Source organism: Anabas testudineus, chromosome 3 (genome assembly GCF_900324465.2).
Source record: "Anabas testudineus chromosome 3, fAnaTes1.2, whole genome shotgun sequence".
Taxonomy (NCBI): Eukaryota; Metazoa; Chordata; class Actinopteri; order Anabantiformes; family Anabantidae; genus Anabas; species Anabas testudineus.
The window spans coordinates 14,864,813-14,879,494 of NC_046612.1; the positions used below are offsets into that span (position 1 = coordinate 14,864,813).

Below are 14,682 nucleotides of genomic sequence, written 5' to 3' on the forward strand. Positions count from 1 at the left end.
TACTGTCTCTGTGGTGGCCCAGAGTTGTGTCTGCCCCCATATAGAGGTACTCTGCACTTTCAGTCTAGCTGTGTGGGGTTTATCTAATGCACAGATGAACTCTTCATTTGCAAGCAGCGAGTTGTAAGTTCTTGTTTTTCTGATTATGATCATTTTGTTTTGCACAGTGGAAAGATCGGATCAAGGTAGACATTATGGAGGCCCAGCCAAAAGTTGTGAAGGAAACTGGTCATTTTCACATCCCTCAAGGCATTCCAGTCATATTCTTTTTCTTCTTCAGGGACCTGTCGCTGTAATGCACATAAGTCAAGAGTCTTTGACAAGTTCACAACTGAACATAATGTTCTTATTTGAATTCAGCATCCACTGAATACCTAAAGGTTACATAATACCCCTCAACTGTATGCACAGTGCTGCATATAAATGCAGGAAGGCAAATACAAGTCAGGTTGCATATTGTGAGGACGTTGGTATCGCTAACAGTCACGTCATATGACCACAAACTGTTTACACTTGATTCACATGCAATGAAAAAGCAATGCCTCAGTATTACTTCATCCAGTCAGTTCTTTTACGGACATATATCTACCAGCCAAATCGTTTATGACATAGCTAAATGTGTTATCTGTCACAGTGTAAAGCAAATTCTTCCAGTGTTCATAGGATCAGTGTCAAGTTGAAAATGGCAGCTTAGAAGCCAAATTTAAAAGCAACTAGCAAAAATATTAGCAACAAGTAGCTTTACACTGTGTTTTATTGCCTACAGTTTAGCAAACACTGTTCTCAGGAATGCCATTCATTGGTGTGTCTCCAGGGTTAATGTGTAAGCATATTGGGTTAATTGACAACACAGCAACACGAGGGAGTAGTTTTGAGTGCAGAGGAGCAGGCTTTAATTGTTTGAACAGTGAGATTGTATATCTGCTGGCTGGTGATCAATGCCAGGACTGGAGCTGCATTGCTTCTGCAGAGAGAGGAGTGAAAGAATGGCAGCCAAACACTACCTCACAGGAATATTTCATCTTCATTTCCTTGAAGTTCGTCATTCAGGAAATAAAACACAAGCATTACTATTTTTTTTAGGTACAACAGACTTATTGTATTCAGAAGGTTCATTGTCCACATGAGACAAAAATTTAGTTAATGATCTGTTGATTTGCAGAGCTTAAATTTATTAAGCTAGACAGTGATATATTTTACTTCAGGTTTAGTTTATGTTCCCGTCCCTTCACACTTGCAGTCATTAGTGACAGTTCATCATTCAGAAGTGACTGCCGTGAAAGGCCAGGACAGTGTTGAGCCATCACCACAGTATAAACATTTCTGTAGCAAAGCAGACGTTACACTGACAGTCACAGGGCAAACTTGCCCCGAGGCCTAGAGCATATAGAAAGACATAGGATATCACCTCTATTAGCTTTTGGTGTTTTTGGAAAGCAGCCAACAGCTGCATTTTTTGCGTTAGGATCCTGACAAATCCTGTCACTCGATTACTTTAATTAATAAAACTCAGCTTGAAGGTAATGAAAACATAAATCATCAAGGCATGTTGTTTCAGCCTTTTGATTGCACATAGTTATTATTTGGAAGCAGTAGAGATTTGTAAGGGTGAAGAGAGGAAGAAGATGAATGCAGTTGGTCCTGATGACATACATGTGGGGGTTTGGAAGTGTCTAGGAGAGGTGACTGTAGAGTTTCTGCCTTGTTTGTTTAATAAGATCTTGAAGAGTGAGAGGATGCCCGAGGAATGGAGAAGTGGACTGGTGCAAAGACCAAAGGAGATGTGCAGAGCTGTGGTACCTACAGAGGTATAAGGCTGATGAGTCATACAATGAAGTTGTGGGAAAGAGTAGTTGAAACTAGTCTAAAGGCAGAGGTGAGCATTAATGAGCAGCAATATGGTTCCACGCCTAGAAAAAATACAACAGATGCAGCATTTGCTCTAAGGATGCTGATGGAGAAGTACAGAGACGGGCAGAGGGAGTTGCATTGTGTCTTTGTAGAGAAAGCGTATGACAGGGTGCTGAGAGAGGAGCTGTGGTATTGTGTGAGGAAGTCTGGAGTGGATACTGAAGAAAAGACAGGAGGCAGAGCTGAAGATGTTGAGGTTCTCTTTGGGAGTGATGAGGATGGATAGGATCAGGAATGAGTACATCAGAGGGACAGCACACGTCAGATGTTTTCCAGATTATGTCAGAGAGGCCGGATTGAGGTGGTTTAGACATGTTCAGAGGAGAACACATTGGACTTCAGTTGACCCTGCAGCATGAAGATGAACACAAGCATACGTGAAATATGACAAATTCTTCACCTAATGTTGGTTCAGTGCTTATCTGCTGTCTGCCATTCCTGACGTTGTTTACCTTTTTGTGCTAGACATGACTGAAATCGACATAAGACCTTAAATTCCAGTTACTTCATACTTGAAATTGTTTGGGTGATTGTTTTTGTTGTATGTTCATGCCAAAATTACAGAGAGCTTAACACGCTGCAACTGAACAAAACGCAATCAAATTTGGAAAATTGCATCATCAACCTGATGATGATAATAAAGGTGCACTATTCAGAAAATAGCGTGTCTTCTCTTTCAAATACATTTCCTGTCTTTCTACATCTCTGACATATCAACAAAGACCAATCACGCTTAAGGTTAAAGCAAAAAAACACATCATGTATAGTTTGCAAATGGATCCTTGGTGTAATAGCTAGTGATTATCTAGTGTTTAAGTACCACTCAGGTTTTGAATCCAGATGTCAGCATCTTGAGACTTTGGGTTTTCAGGTGGTTACCTAACATTTAAAAATGATTGACGACATGTTCTTAAGAGTCATGTACGTGTGTTTTAAACTTGTTGCATGTCATAGTTTTTGCCAATGCATCCTGGGCAGTGTTCGCAATACAATGTAAAGGGACCACTGGTAAATAATATATAACAATACTTCAAACTACTTTGTTATCAGAAATATAATTTAAAATAAGGAACCAGTATTAATTCTTTAACAATTCTTCAAAATAGTGAAAACAGAGATATATCACAGGAAGCATGGTCATCTGTTTTGACATTTGAGCCAAGTGACAGCTTAATATGAGCTCAGCTGTCTTCTGTTCTCCCCTGGGTCAAGAGTGCGAGTATGGGATTACCTCATGCTGCTCACTCTGACAGTACATCATCCGCATCTGCTTTCCAAGACCAGGGAGGTGTCACAGGGTGTTAGTGTGGGAACACGGCTAATAGAGTGTGTATTACTGGGGCGTTTCAGGGGCACTTCAAAGCATCTGGGCTGAAGTCACTTTTACTGCTGCCATCAAAAGACATGCAAACACACACTTTTATGTACACACACACTTTTATGTACACACACACACACACACACACACAAATACTAATAATTCTTCATTACTCCTAGTCAGTATTTTATGGTGATGTGATATATTCTATAATACAGATAACTAGCTTTTAGGAAAGTTTTCATTGTGACACTTGCAATAATCAATATTTTTGATACTTACCTTGAAAATCAGTCCCCCTCCACTGCTAATAGTTGATTTAATTAAGAAAACAGATCTACAGTACTGTTGTCACCTCTGTGTGGAGGAGGCCTTAGTCACATCAAAATACTACAGATGTGTCAGATTGTTTTTTAATGAATCATCCAGAGTGCAGATACTCCATTTGCCCCGTGTTTCAAAGTTTCTGCATGTACTTGCAGACATTTACAGGACCTGTAAGTGCTCCTCCGAGTTCTCGGCCAACAGAAACACTCAGTGCGAGTCAGCAGTTACACCTCTCAGCAGCTCCTTCTCTGCTACCTCAATACACCCATGTACGCACACAGCAATGCGCACACACACTTGCACATTTAATACCTTCTCCCTAGGGCCCCCAGTAATACTATGTAGGATTAGTGTGCATTACGCGATCTCCCCCAACTGGGTGGGGTCAAGTGATATTTACTGTGCCCCGAAAGTGTTGTTTTCCTGAGGCTGCGGTGGTAGAAAAGACAAAATGAGAGCGACTGGGAACAATCGAGCCCTGTTCATGTGTGGTGTCCCTCAGCTGAGTGTACAGTTACAATGCTGTTTGTTTTATTGGGGTGAAACTAGGGTAAAGAGTGTTCTACTGGCCTGAGTGAATGCATGCACAATAGGCTCGCCCATATGCTGCATTCCTTGATTGACTAACATGCAAGGTGCAAGTATCAGATGCCAAGGTTTCTGGAGTGGACTGGTCTCTAAGCAGGAAGTTATACAAGCAGTTGACCGTATAATGTTTGTGTAACAAGTTGAGGTTAGCAGCGTAGCTGAAGAATAGAGTTTCATTTGTTGTGAGCAACTACGCTCCTCACTCTGGTATGAGGATTATGTAATGTTAAGCCATAGGTTTAGAGTTTGTCCCAGATGATTGAGGGAAGGCTGCACTATGATGAGCACTGTAATGAATTGTGTTCAGCAAATTCTTGATTTAACTACAGTACTATTCTCAGTTTTAATGCTCAAAGAGAAATATTATTGTTAGAAGCTGGACCTTTAGGTTAAGTTCAAGATTACTTTGAGCACTGGAGCACAGGAGCTACAGGTCCCATGAAAAGTCACATGCATGGCAGCACATGAACTTCATCATCCTTTATACACAAAATTCCCCAACTCTGTGTTGTAAATTAAATTAGCCATTTTTTTTGTTCTCTCTTCTACATTGTTCAGTCTTCCCCGCTCTGCTGATATTACTTGACATGTCAGAACTAGATGCCTTAGATCCAGGGGCCCGTAGCGTTTTGTCAAATTTTGACGTGCCATCCATATCGCAGCATATTATTCCATGATGATAATTGAGGCGCAGAGCTCTAGTGATGTCCGTCTGGCTTTCTATAGAGATTTCCCCTACTACACAATGCACAGCATGCACATATGCTTAGTGTACGTGTTAAGACTTCACTGCTGGTTTGGAAATCTCAGTTGGAAATAAATAAAAACAATTCCACATAGTAAAACTCCTTTTTGTTCCTTGTTGTGGAAGTTTATAAGATCAAATTACATTATTTTCCTCACGTTATCCAACCCGACATCTCCTTCTGTGTAAAACTGTAATTTGTCAACATGTAAGTCTGTTGTCAATATTTTAGATGTGCCAAATGAAACCAGTCACTTAAATAATTTAATAAAAGGTGTAAAAAAAATCTCACTTCAGCGTTTCACATAGTCAAATAAAGATAACCCACGATAACCCACAAACACCAACTGTAGACTTTGTGAAACAACTATTTTTGTTACAACTACCTCAGTGTTACAACTATTGGCGCTTTGCTCAGCAGAATAATGAAGAATGCCAACAGCTCCAGCTGTTACCTTTCACTGTTTGTTTATCTCTCGACCCTGGTGCCAAGCTCTTATTTTACTCTGAAACCTTATACATGAGGACTGGTTCCACAGGCTGGAAATGAGGAGTACATACTGTTCCTGCTTTGTCAACCCATCAATACAAAAAAACTTCAAGCTGAAGATGTTGATACAGCTTCTGACTATAACAGCTTGAGGTCAGAGGTTACAGAGAGATTTGGTGAAGCCACATCAGTCCTAAAGGGGACAGAGTGACTTGTTAGACTTCTTAGCTGAGTGCAGTTTGGGTAAAATGGTCAAGACGGAGGGAGAGTCGAGATAATCACACCTTTAATTAAACTTTCTTCACTTGTCCATGTGCAGTTGGATCTTTTGTGCTCCGCAGATAAAGTGCTGATAGAAGTCTCCCCAACGACAGTACAATGTGTAGAGTTGGCATGGTTGTCAATCTGTCGAGATACAGTTGTAGTAGCAACTTTTTTTTAAGGTTAATGAAGTAAATTTTCTCATGGGATCTGAGGCCTTGTCCGCTGTGGCTGTTTAGATCTGTCATCACACTTTTTGAGTCAGTCCGTCAGCTGCAGATGTTCCCTCACAGTCTCTTTACTTATGCTGGGTTATGCCAGGTGCCTTGTCAGAGTCGTCCAGCTTCCCCAATGTCCTGAACACACCTGTGTCTGTGCATCACGTTGGAGTGATGTACAAAAAAGCCTTTATTCTGTTCAATGTAAAAGTCATAGTGCCAGTTCTGATCACAATCAGTCTGTAATTACCTCCTAGCACATCTGTGTTGTTAATACCTTCATTCATGGCTGAAAATATTAGTTCAAATTTAACATCTTCTTACAAAAGCTCTCTTCTCTAATTTACAGTCATATAGAGCTGAAACCATGTTTCATGATCTGGTTTCAGAAGGAACGTACAAGCTATCTATATGTTTGTCTGAGGACTTAATGCAGGACTGTGTTCATCTGCAGATGGCTAGATGATGTCCCTGCCTTCCATTGACTTGTTTCAAAAGCCCCTTGTGCTCCTGTAGGAGTGGCAGTGATGGAAACAGCCCAGAAAGTTTTCCGTTTGTGGTATTTTGCATGAACTGTCTTTTACTTTGCAGTTCCAAAGTGTAATCACTTTCCATTCAGTAAATCTTAAGGATAGGTCAGATTTTATTTATAATCTATTACTCCCAAAACCCTAAAAGTAATTAGAAAGACAGGGTCTGAGACGCCAGCAGTTAAAATCTGAAACCACCTACTCCTTCCTCTGTTCATTCCTGCAGCTGCTTTTCCATCCTCTTGATTTTAAGTATCAATAAGGTCTGTTAATGCTGAAGGCACACCTTCCACTCCTCACTTGAAAATAAATCCTTGCAGGTGACCTCTCCGCTGTAAGGTTCTCTTGTGCTGTATGTGTGTGGTTTGTGGTCATCTCGTGCTTCCCATATACCCAGATGTGGTGCAATAAAACACTGTGTAAAAAAGCATCCACATCTGGAAAGCAGCAGAAAACATGGGAGATATCACCCTGGAGCAGTTTGCTCATGGAAAGATCATCCAAGTGAGCCACGTGCTGCACTGTATATTTTCCAGTAGTTTGTTTTGGATTTGTTGGCGGCCACTTGAAGAAAGTTAGATTTATCAGCTGCAGGTGGTCATCTCCTCTGGCTCATACAAAAATGGAAAGATCCGATTTGGCTCTTGTACCTATGGTTTGTTGTCACTGCAGGAAGTGAAAAGCAATAATTAAATGCCATTTACATCTACTTCATTCTCTGCCCATCCTAGTAAGATATTAGTTGCTTCAAATCCATCATTTTTCTGTGTAGTGGTGCCTAAAGGTTGTCTCTTTAATCACCTTGTTCTTCTCATTGCAGTCTGTCAACAGTGACCATGACATGGACAAATATACAGGCAGCCTTGCGTTATAAAATGAATAATGCAAATAGTGGAACCACTGCTTCACTGATTGCACGTTGTTGTGGTAAAGAACAATGTGGAACACAAGAAAATATGCAGGTTTCAGAATATTCAAAAAATGAACTTAGCAACTGTTCCCGAAGAAGCAAATGGATCGAAAATGTGCAGCAGGGGATTAAAACATACAGCATGAATTGTCTGAGCCATTCATTGTCAATAAAACCTGATTTTGCAGCTGTTCCCCAAAGCTGAGTTGGGAAACAGACATGTTCCAAGGAAATGCTCTGACAAAGTTACCGCTGGGTGAGAGCCAGCAGAAACTCGAACAGCGAGTCGCTTACTACCGCTGCATAAAGGAATTTTAAACAACGCAGAAGCAAAGCTGATGTTTGCAAACGTTAGTATTTACAAGAAAACACTCAATGGTACATTTAAGAACATGACTATGAGGAGGTCAGTGAGGTTGTTTGCTAATAGCTGTAGCACAACTGAATTGTGCTGAGGTCGAACAATGTGACAGCTCAGTTTTGTGGATTACATTATTAAACACTTGCATTCACTGTATATTATAATCTGTATATGTTTTTGACTGGTGAACATTTCTGGGGGGGTGTGAAATGTAAAAGTGTGAAGCTGAAGGGGATGGATAATGTAGGATTGGACACGGTCCTGGCGTTTGTGTCTCTGAGATCTAACTATAATTGGATTGACCTCCTTTCTGCCCTGACCACGTGGATTAGCTTTAGTGTAGTGATTGTGCTAAGTCACTCCCCTCACCTGGCTGCGTTGTCTTCCCTCCCTGTAGCTCAGCGTTACTGTCGCTCTGGCCAGCTAATGCTTGACATGTGGCCTACATATGGGCGTGTTGCTGATAAGACCACCTGTTCCGACTTTGTTCCAACAAGGCTCGCTGTGTGGACAGAGCTCTACTAATGTGACATGGGTGTTGGCTTGTGACAGATAGGTCATGATACACATGCTGGAGAGAACGCGCACACATAGATTCAATTGTAAGAGGAAGTTAAAGGTTAACTATGTCCCCATTGGATGCGTGTAAATTCAAAACATCTAAAAGCTTTCAACACTTCTGAGCCTAATCTACTATGTAGGTGATTTTCTTCATTCTTCTGCCAAATCTTCTCATGATTTCTAACTTGATAAGCTGCTCTAAGCTTTCAGCTGTGAAATATAAACGTCAGCTACCTTGCACAGGACCGTAAATATGCATATAAATAATCCAGAGCAGTATCACTTCTATGACTGGCTCCTGTGTCTAACTTCCTTTAAGACTTCTGCAGAACCTGTTCTACTGTCCTAACATGCAATTGATCCTTCTCATTTTTCACTTGTGCTGTAATTGTCTGCTATCATCCCATGTGCAGTTGGCTCACTGTGTTAACTTGAGAAACTGGGAAAGCTGAGGCCCACTCCAGCACAGATCTGTAAAAACAATTAGCTTTGCCCTCTTAGTATAATGCAACTGTTTTCTTCTAAATACTTGGAAGAGATTGAGGTTTTCATTTCTATGGCGCAGTAATCCTCTCTGTTCTACAGTGTAACGCTTGTTGCCATTGTTGTTGTTCATTTGAGGAGGAGCTGATCCTGCTGTTTTTTCTCTTCAGTTTACTGTGTAACTTAATTTTATGTGTGTTTGATAGTTTCTTTATTCTTTAGGAAACTTGGTTTACACGACAGCAACGTATTGCAGTATGAGAATGGATAGTCAAGCAGTCTCGACTTTTATGACATACAGGCATTTAGGAATTTAGGAGATTATTATGGAATAATTGATTAAGAAAATTAATTAGCATTAATTTAGTGATGAAGATAATCATTACATGCAGTGCTACCTGAGTCAACTGTACATTCACATTACACTTTCATCCATGTATGCAGGTCTGAAAAACGGAACAGAAAAGGAAACATCCCATAAATGATGTGCTGTGTGAGAATTTACAGTCTAGAGATCTCAGTTACAGTCAAGTCATACAGGCAAAGCACTTTCTTTTTAACACTATGTTGAGCTGATGCTCACATGCACACTGTCAGAATGCAAAGAGTTGGATTAAGATTTCTCCACTAACCCACAAGTCTGTCACCAACCCATAAATCACCCACTGATCCCTCATGGCGCACCTCCACACCTAACAAGAGACACCGCACACAAAACACAGACCTGTGTCAGTATACAAAGCGTAGGAGGTTGTATATGGAATGCCTTTGCTTTGTAACATACAATTGTGCTTGTTTAACCCTTCCACTCCTGTAGTCAAATCGTGACACTACATTGATTTTTATGTTTGGAAAGATGGAGCGGATTTTTATTTATGCTTTGTCACAAACATGTGTTGACATTTTGTTGAAACAACAGGATCATGTTGCTCCTACACAAAGTTAAGATCCGCTAACTTTAATGTACGTGAACTGATTAAATCAGCGCTTCTCACTCATTTTGGTTTGTAACCTGTGTGCAGTTGGATCTTCTTGTCATGTCTCAGATGTGTACAAACTGTTTCAGATCCAACAAAGAGGCACTGCTGGTATATTTAGCTGATGATGCTTCACTGCTTTTGCTTAAGTCAAATGTTGAATCAAGGATTAATCTTCATCTATCTGCTCTCTCAAAGTAACAGGAGGAATATATTACATGCAGAGCAGCGACAGGTTATCTAAGCAACCTGCTTGCACTGAGAAATTGCGTATTGACACAGGCTTCTGGAGTGAGTGGGTTTAGTGTTTGCTCTAAAAGATAGGCCTGTTTTCTTAATGGCTGAGCACATTTACTTAGTGCATGTCAAACAGATCCTGTACAGGGAGGCTAATTGACTCAGGTCACTCAACCCTCTGTCATCATGAAAGCACAGCACCGACTGGAATTCCATCAGATCTGCTCTAAAACGGACACAAGAATGTTTCTCTATGGTTTTATTCAAGTGTTATTCAGTACAATATTGAAGAATTACCATTTGATTATTTATTCTTTGTGAAGCTACTCAGTGACAAATATCTTAGACGTTGGCATTGATGTTGTTGTATTGTAGCTGCGGCTACCAAATAGAAACTCAGTGTATGCTAAGCCTGTGAGTAAAGCCAGTTTATGCTTTCCACTTTTGCTTGTTGTTTGCTTGTTTGTTTTATACATCAAAGGTATGTAAGGTTGCAAGGTCTTTGTGTAGAGTTACTATTTGAGTTTTTTATTTACAAGTTTGTAAGGTTAAGTCAAATACAACACGCCGCTGCTACTGTCCAGAGTTGCCACCATGTATTTCCAGCTGTAGGATGAAGAGAAGCATGAACGAGTGGTTGTGCAAGTGCAGATATGTTGGAGTGCTAACAGAAACTATAAATTGGCCTGTAACCTAGCATGCGTACTTCCCTTCCAGTGTTATATGTTTAATGTACAACAGTGAAAAGAATCAGCCGCTGCCCAAGTGGTTTTGGACTGGAGATGAAATTCCTCATCTGAGCCCAGCCAAGAGCAGGACTGGAGCCAGTGTCCCACACTTATAGAGAGTCCACTGTACCACTGTAAATCCTTTTTCTTAGGTTTGCACGTCTCAATTTAAAAATCAAACATGGTGACAGTTAAACCACTAACATGTGACTCACTCATCTCGTTTCTGGAGTCGGAGTCAAACTTGAACATAACTTTCTCCTCATTAAAATAAACATATAGAGTGAGGAGGGCATGAGTGTGGGAGAGTGGCATGTAATGGGATTATGCTGTGGAAGCTGTTACATCATTAGAGTGTGGAGGCTTGTAAATGTTAGTGCTAGCCAATAAAATCCTTTTTAATACCAAAAAGTCACTGTGTTATTCCATAAAAAAATCTTTCTTGCCTCCTCCCTCTGTCTCGTTTATATATTCGTTTGGTGACGTGGAATAACAATCACCATTATTACAATTTATGTGAAAACACACCCTTTTTGTTTCTGTCAGTGTGTTCTGCTGTACTGCAGTGATAAGTCTGAAGTGATTACTGATTGTGTGTGTGAGTAATATGAATATGTTGTGGTTTTCTTTGCCTTTTATGATAAAGACTGATTAATAATAAATGACTAATAATCTTGTTCTTCTAACATTAATAGTTCATTAAATTATTATAGTGAAGGTGCACAGCTTCTTCAGTGTCTTTATATAAGCATGTCATTCAGGAGTACTGATGGAAAGAACTTTTGCTTTGACCACACCCATGTCTGCAGTGCTGCATTGTGCTGGCAGAGATTCAAACTGAGGCTTCTCTGCTAGTGTGTGTGTGTGTGTGGGTGTGGGGGGGGGGGTTAGGTTAGTTTGCATGCTGTAGCTCCCGCATGTGGATCAATACAAGAGATGCTGGCTGGGTGGTGTCAGCTGAGGTTAGCTCGGGCTTGAGTAGGTCTGTGGGATTTGTTCCCATTCATCATGTATTGTGTTATGAATATTATATGTTCATGGCGCACCTATATTAACCTTTCACAAAATAGTTAAGTTACTCTGTTAAAACATCTTTAAATGGTCATTTTATCCAACCAACTGAAATATATTCAATTTACTGTTGTGAAAGCCGAGAGGAACCAGGACAGTCCCGTCTTTCCTAAGTCTCTTTATGCAGCTCATTGTAATGGTTGCACTGGTCAGTCTGAGAGTTGACTCAACAATCAGTTCTTGTTCCTCTATATGTTGGTGGAGTGACTCACAGCACTGAACCGAGCCTGTGGGCTGAGTGGAAGGAATTACAGCATTTGAGGCTATCAAACATCAGCTCTTCTCCTACTGTCTTGGTACAGCCAAAAAATAACAACAACGAAACAGGGGAACAGTTTTTGTAAAGAAGACATATAAAGTTGAGTTGTGCCTGCTGAACCAAGCCTTCTGGGGTTAATCAGGAAATTGGCTGTTTATATTTGTGTGCATATATATTCTTCCAGCTCATTTTTTTCCTTTGTATTATCACTGAGTCAGTGACACCGACTCACATGGGAAGTTCGTTTCTACAGTTTTCCATGAATTCCTGACTCTATAATCACATCCACAGATGAAAATAAGAGCAGATGAAATGTGAAGCTTAGGTTCAGATACCAAACTCAAAATGATTCAAAGAATAATTTAAAAAACAATATATTTAAAATATTTAAAAGGCATTAGCAATATATTCGTACAGTTATATTGGAATAATATTATAGATGTTAGTGCTTTGGGAAGAGCCCTGAAAATATCTTGTGATCTACAGGACTTTGAAATGTCTTTGCATCTCTATCTGGTCTTTTTGTCTCTTCCTCTCTACCCCAATCTTGTCTCCTCACTTTCTCGTCATTTTTTCATCCCTCTCTGTGCCTCTCATTTACCTCATCTCATTACCACGAAGAAACACTGCACCATTGTTTACCCCAGAATGTGCCAGTAAAGTTGGTGCTGAAACAAGAAGCTCCCCAGGTTTGCTTGTTCTGCCCCTTTGGTTTTGAGGAAATGAGCTTCTATGGATCTTGCGTCTTTGGACCACAGTAACCCCTTTTTCACACTTATTAAACTGAGTGCTTTTATGTAACACTAGGTCAAACGTTCAGTTGTGGAAAAAGTTTTTTCTTTGAAATTGTCACATGGCAGAAGAAGCAAGAACAGAGCAAACACTGTGTACCATTGTGAGAAATGACATTGCGTCAAAGGCATCTTGACAATGTTTGAAATAAATCCTGCAAGGCAGTCAGGCTTTACCAAAAAGGAAAGGACTTCTGCCACAAATAGTCACCGCGTGCAGTAAAGGGCTGTAAGTTCGGTCATCCAGTGACACAAAAGAAGAATGTGGTTTAACTTATTTCTGGAGGAATGCAGAAACATTTCATAATGTTATGATTTGAAGACTTTTCCAATGCAGTGGCTCAAAATAGATGATTTCAGCTCTGGGAGGTATTTGTCAGAAAAACTGCAGGTGCAGTAAATGCTGTATCGTGTGGAGCTAAACAGTTTGGAGCCTCATCTTGGCGGAGGTGCCGTCAGAAAATAGTGAAACATGCCTGTCAAAATTTAACAAAGTCTAAGATGGAAGTCTATTTAGTTCAACCAGTGTTGTTTGTTTTCACTTATTGTTGACAGTTGCTCAAAGCTTAGAGTTATTACATTTGCAGCTTAATCTATATTTCCTAGATTTAGTTCCATAGGGTCCTGAGCTCCTAGTGCTGGGAAATTCCCAGTATAAGTCTTAATTTCCAATTCAACTTCCCACTTATGTTGGAATGTCACTTCCCTGCTTGTATCACATGTACATCTGAGCCTAGGCATCAGCATCTGTAATTTTAGCTGGGGTTTATAAATATAAATATACTGTACACATAATGCAATGCAAGTGAACACACACACAGCCTTTTAGTTACTCAGTATAGTTCGTGTGTGTGTGTAGGCAGGGGAAATTTAGTACTACTGGGAACTTAAAGATAAAGAGGACTAACCTTCAGTTTAGAAAATCTTGTATCTCCCCACTGCACCTGTTTACTATTAAGATTAAGTTAAATTGGAAAGCAGCTATAACAGAGTTGAGCGTAATAATTTTGATATCTGTCTGATAGATCTGTAAACATTGTTAATGCACATGCAATTTATCTTCATACATTGAAATTAGTTCTTGACCCATTGATCTGTTTAGTGTTTGTGATGCAGATGACTTTTCATTATATTTTCATCAGGCTGTTCTGTTCCCTGTTCACTCCTCTATTGAAATACTGTAACCTTGTGTGTAGTGATGTATTTGATCCGTGTAAAAAGCTGTAGGTATACTACATTATGTACGATATTAGGTCTTAGTTTCTTCAGATGCTGGTAATAACCAGCTTGAAGGAAGAAGTAAAATCAGTACAATACAGTAAGTATACGTAAGGGAGGGAGGAAAACCAAGGACATCGTCTTTATTGCAGAGAAGGAATGACTGGGCAGCTTGCTGTGCTGACTCAATACTGAAGAAAACTAGTAAACATGCTGCCACCCACAGATGATGCAGGGTCCTTTGTTCAATCAGCAGCTTTCTTTTCAAGGCTTCTGTTTAAATTGGAAAGAAGATGAATCATGTCTGACTTTATATGTTGACTCCAGTCTTAGTTTAGGCCTTGACGTACTGTACCAGCCCCTAAATTCCTATATTGTGTTAGATCCTGATGAAAATTTAAATTGTGGTTTTATTGGAGAATACTATTTAATATATTCCCACTTTGGGCTTACTGACTTTCTGATTGAGCCAAATACTCCAGGCAGCCACTACAGTGATCAAAAGGCTTCTGCTTTTTCTTGTCAGGTTTTTCTTGTTTTCTTTCTCATTGCTCTCTCTTTCTGTCACACACATTCAGCTGTAGTTTATTTATTACCAAACTTTTTTCTAAGGGTACTTTGGGGTACTGGGACCTGTGACTGCAGTGGCCACAGTCCACCGTGATGAGTGCAAACCTAGGTGTGTTTGTGAAGGCAAC

At 40.0% G+C, this 14,682-nt stretch overlaps 1 protein-coding gene across 11 annotated transcripts in view; it reads left to right on the forward strand.

The window, feature by feature from the left end:
- Positions 1-14,682, forward strand: part of myo9aa (myosin IXAa) — an 80,636-nt gene that overhangs the window by 22,094 nt on the left and 43,860 nt on the right. The gene's annotated exons all lie outside the window — the stretch shown is intronic.